Consider the following 9,399-nt stretch of genomic DNA (forward strand, 5'->3'; position numbering starts at 1 on the left):
AGAGAGGAGAGAGAGAGAGAGAGAGAGAGAGAGAGAGGAGAGAGAGAGGTGATCACAGGACACCTGTGAGAGAGAGAGAGGGGGGGTGCGTATGTGAGTAAGAATGTAAGTAATGTTGTGTATGGAATGTTACAGTGTGAGAATGTATTACAAAGAAAGTGATTGTGTGTGTGTGTGTGTGTGAAACTCACCGGCCTTTATGTGGCTCACAGGGGTGAAGCGAGAGAGAGGAAGATTTTGCCCCCCCTTCTCTCCCCTCCGAATCTTTCGATTCCTCCTCCCTGGGGCGCTGGGGGAGGGGTAGGGAAGGATTAGCGTCTATAATAGGGTTTTTGTGGATAACCAGGGATTTTAGATGTGGACCGATACAGCGCCGGGGAAAGTCTGTGTGTGTGTGTGTGTGTGTGTGCAGGGGGAGGGTGTGTGGGGGTGTGTGTGGGAGTGTGTATGTGTATGCGTGTGTGTGTGTGTGTGGGGGGATGTGTGTGTGTGTGTGTGACTGTGTTTGTCTGTGTGTGGTACAGGTGTGGAGGTGGGGAAGACAGGGAACCCAGGGGTTTACCCTGCCATGTGGACCAGGGGATCACTAGGCTTTAAACTAAGCCCCACACACACACACACACACACACACACACACACACACACACACACACACACACACACACACACAACACACACTCAACCCTAGCTGTTGGTTGATTCGTACTTATCACAGTAAGAGGGATATGAAAGAGATTCAGTTAGGTATAGAAAGGGAGGGATATGAGAGAGAATCACGTCTTTGACAAAGAGAGTGTGGTTGTGAGAGGGACTTATAGCTGTAGAGAGACATGAAGAGATTTAGTGAGGGAGACGTTTATACAGTACATATGAGTGTGAGACATACTGTATATATGTAGAGAGAGTGACGGAGAGGTGATCATCGGATAAGCTATGTATTATGTATGAGGTTTGTGTGTCGACATGGCACAAAGCAAGGCAAGTTTATTCCAGCGACAAGGCATTTCAAGACAAAATGCAAAAAAGCACTATAAGAATATTTAAACGCTATTATAAATAGTGGGAGCAAAAGTCTCAAATTGAATTTAATGATGTGATTTCAAAGAACTCAGTGTTGCAGCAGTCCTGCAGTTCTCTGGGAGTGTTTTCCAGATATGTGGTGCATTAGAACTACGCCGCAGAAGACATGCATGGCAGCCGCACTGGGACCAGAACCCATGATATAAACAGACTCACTCATATCTACAGTAGCTGTCCAATCAAGAAACAACTTTTTGTTTGTACACATGACAAGTTGGTATGCAGATGCTTTTTATAAAAATCTGTCAAATGTGTCTTCGCTAACTCAGGAACTCAGGAAATATTGAAATGTAACTATTTTGAGAGTTTAAAACAGAATATTTACGTCCTCTAAGGACCCTAGAAAGTTATTTTGGGGGAGGATTTATGTTGTCTCTGACAGTTGGTTTGTATCAGAAAGAGGAAGATGAGAAGAGAGAGAGAGTGGAAGAGGGGACGAGAGAAATACAGAGAGCGGGGAAGAGAGAGAGCGAATGAGAGGATGAGGAGAAAGAGAGAGAGAGAGAAGAGGGAGGGAAAGAGAGTGAGAGAGAGGGCAAAGAGAGTGAAAAAAACCCACAAAGAAACAGATCAAAGAGTGAGATTAGAGAGATCAAATACAATGAGAGAGAGGATAATTATAGAGGGAGAGGACAGAGGAGAGATGAAGAGAGATGAACCTCATAGTGCTGTTGACGAGGCTAAGTTGTGGGTCGGTCATGGGTTACACACCATAGGGGGCGCCGTCATAGGGGACCCCATTTCAACTCTGACCTCTGATGGGGGAGAGCGAGAAATAGAGTGAGAGAGAGAGAATGGGGCAAGAATTCAACACACAGGGTCAGGATATCCCAAGATACAAACAACTCTGATATCAGCGAGATGCAGGGGGCGGGGAGAGAGAGAGCTGGAAAAAGGTTGTCACATGACCTAAACGAATGCCCTAGGGATGGAGGGGAGACACCCTGCTCTCTGCCAGCTGCTAATAGCTGCCTGTGATTGGCTGCTTTATTCTTCCTTTCTGTTATTGCGGCTCCCTCACCCCTCGTCCTGTCAAAGCACAGCATTAGGTAAGTTACAACGGAGGATATAGAAGAGATCAGGGATGGAATGAGAAAGGGAGGTGGATGGAACAGAGCGTGGAAGGGAAGAGGGAAGGAGGAAGGACAGGAGAATAGAAGGGAAGGAGGAAGAAGGGAAGGAGGAAGGAAAGGAGGATAGAAGGGAATGGAATAGTGAGGAGGGATTGATGGGAGGATGGTGGTCAGGGTCAAAGCGTCAGGGTCAGGCTGTCTCACGTGACCAGAGCTATGGGAGTGTGTCAGAGGTGAGGTGGACACTGTGACCTGTGTTTGACCCGGGACAGGTTCCTCACGCAACTCCTGATCCCGGTGTTCGAACTCGCCGTCCCGTATTGATTCCCAGAGCAGCTTGTCTCAACACGAGAGATCCTCACATTGTGCTACAACGCTATAATATATTTGGTCAGGCCATGAATAAATCATGAAGCTATGTGATAAATAAATAGTGAATAATTAATGAAAAATGGAATGAATCCAGATATTATTATTTATTTGGTGAATAAAAAAAAACAAAATCGACTTCCATTGCCCTCAGAACAGAAAAGGGGAGCAGAGACACATAACGAGACCTTTAACTGAACAAATGAATGAATATTAAACGGACATCATAATAACGTATTAATCCACTTAACCTTTTCCCCGTTGTGTTTGGGGCTCCTGTTGTGTTCGGCCTGTTCAGCCCCCGAAGGCGACCCGATGGTTTCCATGGTGATCTGTCATGCAGGAAATGGCTCCATTAGCCCGTGAACAACACGTCGCTCCGGTTAGCGACTTATCTCTCTGTAAGATGGATGGGGCCGTCAGCTAATTACAGCACTGCAATCTATAGCGCACCTGCGGATAGGCTAATTCAGCTCATGCGCAGGGACGGCTTTGAGCCGCATCCGAAACATGCACGCCATTTGAGGGGCAATAATAAGCTTTGGCCGAGCTGTCGATGCACACGTTTCAATAGTGTCGTTAATGGACTCATCCAGCTGTTTGTGTTTGGAAAAGTTTGATATGTCTGAAGTGATGACTCATATACTGTGAGCCTTGCATAATTTGAGTTTGTATCTCTTGTGCATTGAAGGGGGTTTGTTGTGATGCACTCTGGCCTGCTATTCACCTGACTCCACCTCTCTCCTCTGTGATTCCTCCTTACCACTGCTCATTAGCTACTGGAGGCGTTTTATCAGAGACTGGCTGAGAGAACTTAAAGAAGGAAGGAGGCAAGGAAAGGCGGGAAGGCAGGGAGGAAAGGGAAGGAGGAAAGGAACAAAGCAGGTCTGGAGAGTAGGGAGGAGGAAAGTGGAAGGAAGGAGGTAGTGAAGAAAAGCAGTGAAGAATGTGTGAATAAAAGGTAAACAGGAAGCAAGGGAAGGATGAAGGAGGTTAGTGAGGGAGGAAAAGGAGGAAAGGAAAGACATGGTAAAGAATGAAGGGATGAGGATGGAGGGGAGTTTGCTCGAGGATAGGTATATGGGGATTCTAACGCCAGAGGGAGGGGGGGAGGGAGAAAGGGAGGGAAGGAGACAGGGAGGGGGGGGAGAGAGGGAGGGATAATGGGGGGTAGAGGGAGGATGGGGGGAGAGAGGGAAGGATAATGGGGGGGAGAGAGGGAGGGAGAGAGGGGGGGAGGGAGGATGAGGGAGGGTGAGATAGAGGGAGGGAGGGAAGGAGACAGGGAGGGGGGGAGATGGGGAGGGATAATGGGGGGAGAGAGAGAGGAAGGGAGGATGGGGGAGAGAGGGAGGGAGATGGGGGGTTTGGAGAGAGGGAAGGAGCCTGGCAGGGGGGGGGTGGGGGGGGTGGCTAGATCAGTTGGGGTCAAGCGACAGAGGAAGGAGCAGCGGGGGTCCATATGGAACTGAAGACGATAGAAATAAAAACGCAGTGCGCGGGAGAAGGCAGGGGTGAGGACAGAGCAGACGAGGAACGGAGGAGACGGAGAGAGGAGAGCGCACACGGCGGCCGGAGGGAGGGAGAACGAGAGACAATAGAGAGCGGGACGGGGAGGAGGTTTCGCCGGAGTGAAAGGGAGAGAGAGGGAGGTGGAGGGTGTCAGGGAGAGGAGAGACGGATTGAAAAGGGCGAGAGGGAGGGCGACAAAGCTAGAGAGAAAGAATAAAGGAGAATTTGTTGCAAAATAATGAAAGAACGTAAAGAGAGGAAGCGGGGTGTGAGGCGATGAGACAGGGAGAAAATAAACACAACGGAGAATTGGGGATGGATTGGAAAATAAAGAAAGAGAGGGCTGGGAAATCAAAGTGTGTGTGAGAGAGCGTGAAGAGAGAGGGACGGCGGAGCAACGGAACGGCAAACAGAAAGAAAGTAATGACAAACGAAGGGGCGGCCAGTGGAAGGGTGGAGGGGACGGGGATGAAAGGATGAGCGAGGATGAATAGTGGTCTGATCCGACGCACAGACGGACGTATTGTGGAGATGGATGTGTGGACGTGCGGGGCCGTGGGGCCCAGCTGCCGGCGCTAATAAAATGTGTCTACAAGACTCATTCGATACAAGATGGAGGGTCCTGGTTTAAACACATCCGACCCGCTGTGCTTTCCCGCTAGCCGAACCGCGTCTATAGCCGCTGCGGCCGCTATGTCGGGTTTGTCCTCCCCACCCTGTCTGCTTTTTTGATTCTCATTCCCTTCTACTCCCAGAACAAATGTGATGCTACCGCTCCCCTCCGACCTGTGGATCAGTGAGGAGTCACAACTCGTATACGATGTGTTTCCTGTTGGGTTGTTTTGGTTTACTGGAAACAAGACAGTTTGCCAGACAACCACGATCCTTTACTTTGTCTCCGCCTGTCTTTCCGTCTCTCCCTCTCTGTCTCTCTCTTACTCTCTCTCTCTCTCTCTCTCTCTCTCTCTCTCTCTCTCTCTCTCTCTCTCTCTCTCTCTCTCTCTCTCTCTCTCTGTCTCTCTCTCTGTCTCTGTCTCATATCCCCTTATCGAGGCCGGTGTCTGAGTTATTAATACACACACACACACACACACACACACACACACACACACACACACACACACACACCAGACACACACTTACAAACTAACACACACGCACACAAATATACAAATACATACGCTCTTTGCATACATTCTCACACAGCCTCTCTCTCTCTCTCGCTTTCTCTCTCTTTTCTGATATCTCTCCGAACTCCTTGAGCAGGTTTCGCCTGCCTATCTATCTAGATGTATATCACATTTCCCCATGTAAAACATCTCTTGTTACTCTGTGTGTGGGAGTGTGTGTGTGTGTGTGTGTGTGCGTGTGTGCGCGTGTGTGTGTGTGCGTGTTTGTGTCACTGTGTGTTTGGCATTGCGAGGCCTCAAAGAAAGTCTCCTCTGCCAGAATAATTGATTTAACAAATTGCTGCCTGTGTTACATTCCCAGGAAGAGACACGAAGCGGTGCCCGGAGAGACGCCGGGCGCCCGGAGATTAATTAGGAGACAAAGTTCCATCTTTATGGAAATTAAACTGTTTCAACTCAGATGCTAGCCTCACTCTGCGTCTCCACCATCGCCTAACCTCCTCCACAACATACTATATGGATACTATAGTGGGCTCCTGCATCCTGAGCACCCATGCAGCCCCCATTAGTGATGCCAGCTCAAGCCGCTAACTCTCTCACCCCCCGGTGTGTTCCAGGGCCACGCGGTTCAGAACACCGCAAACCCTGGGAAAACAGCTGCAGCTCGTGAGAGCGATGGCGTAGCTGTGCGGTGAGGAGGGGGACACAGTGGTGTTGGTATCTCACTCAGCCAGCCCCGAAACCCTCCGGGCAACTCTCTCTGTCTCTCTCTCTCTCTCTCTCTCTCTCTCTCTCTCTCTCTCTCTCTCTCTCTCTCTCTCTCTCTCTCTCTCTCTCTCTCTCTCTCTCTCTCTCTCTCTCTCTCTCTCTCTCTCTCTCTCTCTCTCTCTCTCCCCCTCTTTCTGTTTCTCTCTGTCTCTCTCTCTTTCTCGCTCTGTCTGTCTCTCTCTCCCTGTCTTTCTCACTCTCTCTCTCCCTCTCTGAAGAAGTTAGTACGAGGACATCCTGTAGAAAGAAAACCGTTTCTAAAGCTTGCTACTCTATTTTCCTAAGCTTGCTAACATTTTTTAAGATAGATAATGGATTAGAATCTGGTTGATGGTTTTAAAGCTGGCTATAGGTTTTTAAAGAAAGCTAAGGGCGTTAAATGTAGCTGATGGCTTTAAAGCTAGCCATAGGTTTTTAAAGAACGCTAATGGTGTTTGATGTGGTTTTAAAGCTAGCTATATATTTTTAAAGAAGGCTTAGGGTGTTTAATGTGGTTTTAAAGCTAGCTATAGGTTTTTAAAGAAGGCTTAGGGTGTTTAATGTGGTTTTAAAGCTAGCTATAGGTTTTTAAAGGAAAGCCAAGGGTGTTTAATGTAGCTGATGGTTTTAAAGCTAGCTTAACGCTCTTCAGCTACCAGAAGGGTACTCTATTTTGTGTGGGGATGAAAATTAAGAGTGAGATGAATGTGGAAATGAAGATGATTAGGCGAGGACGATGATGATGATGATGATGATGATGATGATGATGATGATGATGGCAAAGAAAATGATGATGAAGACGACGGAGGCAATAGTGTAGATGAGTGAATATCCAAATAACGACATCAGAGGCCAGCAGGGAGAGCTAAAACCAACATATTGGGGGGAGGCTCGCTGGTTTGACAGATTGATCTGTTGGGGCTCTGAAGACACGGTTCGACAGCCCCGGTCATTCACCAACAGCGGCTCAGAATGGATGACAGGAGGGGAGGGGGGGTAGACCCAGGATCGATACACATTGGAACAGATTGAGGTATTTTCTCTACAAACAAACCATCAAGCTTTATTGAACAGTGACACCATATATAGAAACATTCTGGGATAAATGGTAGACACAAACACAAGCACACACGCACGCATAAACACACACACACACACACACACACACACACACTGTAGATGATGTTTGGGGGTTGCGTATGGTTCAGGAGGTAGAGCAGGTTGGCTGGTAACCAGAAGGTTGCTAGTTCGATCTTGCTTCCTCCTGTCGAGGTGTCCCTGAGCAAGAAACCTCACCCTTACTGCTCCCAACCAGCTGGCTGTCACCTTGCATGGGTGACACTGCTGTCTGTGTTTGAATGTGTGTGTGAGTGGGTGAATGTAAGGCAATATTGTTAAGCGCTTTGGGTGGCCCCTGGTTAGAAAAGCGCTATATAAATGCAGTCAATTTACCATTTACCATGACGGTTCCTCTTCAAAATATTTTTTGTTGCATATACATTAGAATAATGTGTGAAGCTTTGAATTATCGTCTGACATATTTTAACATAACGATGCTTTTTGAAATGAAAAATCTTTCTAAACACCACTTTGATACTGAACTCACAGAGAAACACTTTTTAATTATGTAAGCTTTGCACTGTGCAAAGACCAGGCAGATGTATGCTTTGCATACATTACGCTTTAATCCACTCATGTGATTGGCCTCTGAAGAGTTCACTCTCTATCTTACTCTCTTTTTCATTCTCTCCATCTCTATTACTCTTAACATTGTTCTCTCCCTCTCTCTGTAAGACTCCCATTTTCTCCATCCCTGACTTTCAGTTCATCTCGACAACTTTGCAATCGCATGTTCCCCATGGTCCCAGAAGAGAGCATTCTGGGATATCAATCTGCAGACGTAAACCCTTGGAAGTGTGATTGGAAGGTTGTGGGGGCCGTCCCAAAAACCCTCCAGTGGACCAGGGTGACCTTCATCATGACAGCAGGCAGGGTTCCCAAGGGACGTGGTCAGAGAGGAGGGAGAGAAGAGAGATTGTCTTGTTATATCAATTGGAAAGCAAAGCAGACCACGGCCACTAGACCACTAAGGTTAGGATCCAATACACACACAGGTCTTGGCTGCTTTCCAAAATGATTTCCTACCTTTAGATTGTTCACTTTCTCCCCTCAAGGAGATGAGCAGTAGCAGTTGGTGGTTCGGGCAGAGGACCGGAGCAGTTGGCATCCACCGTTGATTATCTGGGCCAATCACAAACCTTAGACTAGCTTTGGGCGTATGCCAATGATGTAGTTATAAGATCTCCAGAGCACTGCCTGTGTAGGAGACATTGATGTTTCCTCAGCCTGAAGAGGCTTAGGCTTAGGCTGCTTCAGGCTTGCTTCCGTAGATCATTACATCGACGATCTTTCTGTCAAAAATCTTTTGTTTGAAATGGTGTTACAAAAACAAACCTTTTAAAATAGCTGCAGAAAGTTGTAGATAAGACTTTAGATAAGTACTTGAATACAATTGCTGGTGGTAAGGGTGTCCCCCCCACTGCTGGAACATTGTGAGTTTGAACCCGATGTCCATTCTACATGTAGGTATCCTTCAGCCAGATGCCCTAACACCTACCTCCCCATAATGACATGGATCTCAATTTACATTTACATTAAGGGCATTTAGGAGACGCTTTTACCCAAAGCGAAAGGTTAAAACACACATTGACACCAATGGCGGAGTCAACCATGCAAGGCGACAGCCAGCTCGTCAGGAGCAGTTAGAGTTAAGTGTCTTGCTCAGGGACACATTCAATTTATTAGATTAGATTAGATTCAACTTTATTGTCATTGCACAAGACAAGACAACCAGTACAACAAAATGCAGTTTAACATCTACCCAGTAGTGCAATCATTAAAAAGTGCTTTCCCTTAAAAACAAATACGTAAGTCACAGTGCAGATGATGATCAAATAAGTCCATTATTAATGTGCATTGAGTTCTGAGGAATCAGATAGTCACAGACACCTTCACTCAGCTAGGAGGAGCCGGGGATCGAACTAGCACCCTTCTGGTTACAAGTCAACATGCTGTACCTTCTGAGCTAAGCCGACCACTTTGTTGTGAAACTTTAAAATAATAGTGTCTGCCTAATGAATACATGCTACGTAGTTCACTCACTTGATATGATGCCGGTTTCTTGGCACCTGGTTCGTACGGATCAGATTTGGTTTCTTTAGAGGCTGTTGGCACGTTCTGGTGTATGGACGGAGCTATTGCTAACCGAAAGAATAATAGTGATGACAAGTGAATGTGAAAACTCTTTAAGAAGTCGGGCAAGGGAGGATGTCAACCAAGCATGTGCTGGATTTGATACGAGTAAAGGTTGAGGATGAATACGCCGTCTGAAATAACCTTGGAGGTTTCTAGCAGATATAATCCACTCAGGGAGTCTTAGTTCAGCTGGCAGTTTGATAACCGGCGATCAAAGAGAAAAAGGGCTGTTC

This window comes from Pollachius pollachius (genome assembly GCF_949987615.1).
Source record: "Pollachius pollachius genome assembly, chromosome: 18".
Lineage (NCBI taxonomy): Eukaryota > Metazoa > Chordata > Actinopteri > Gadiformes > Gadidae > Pollachius > Pollachius pollachius.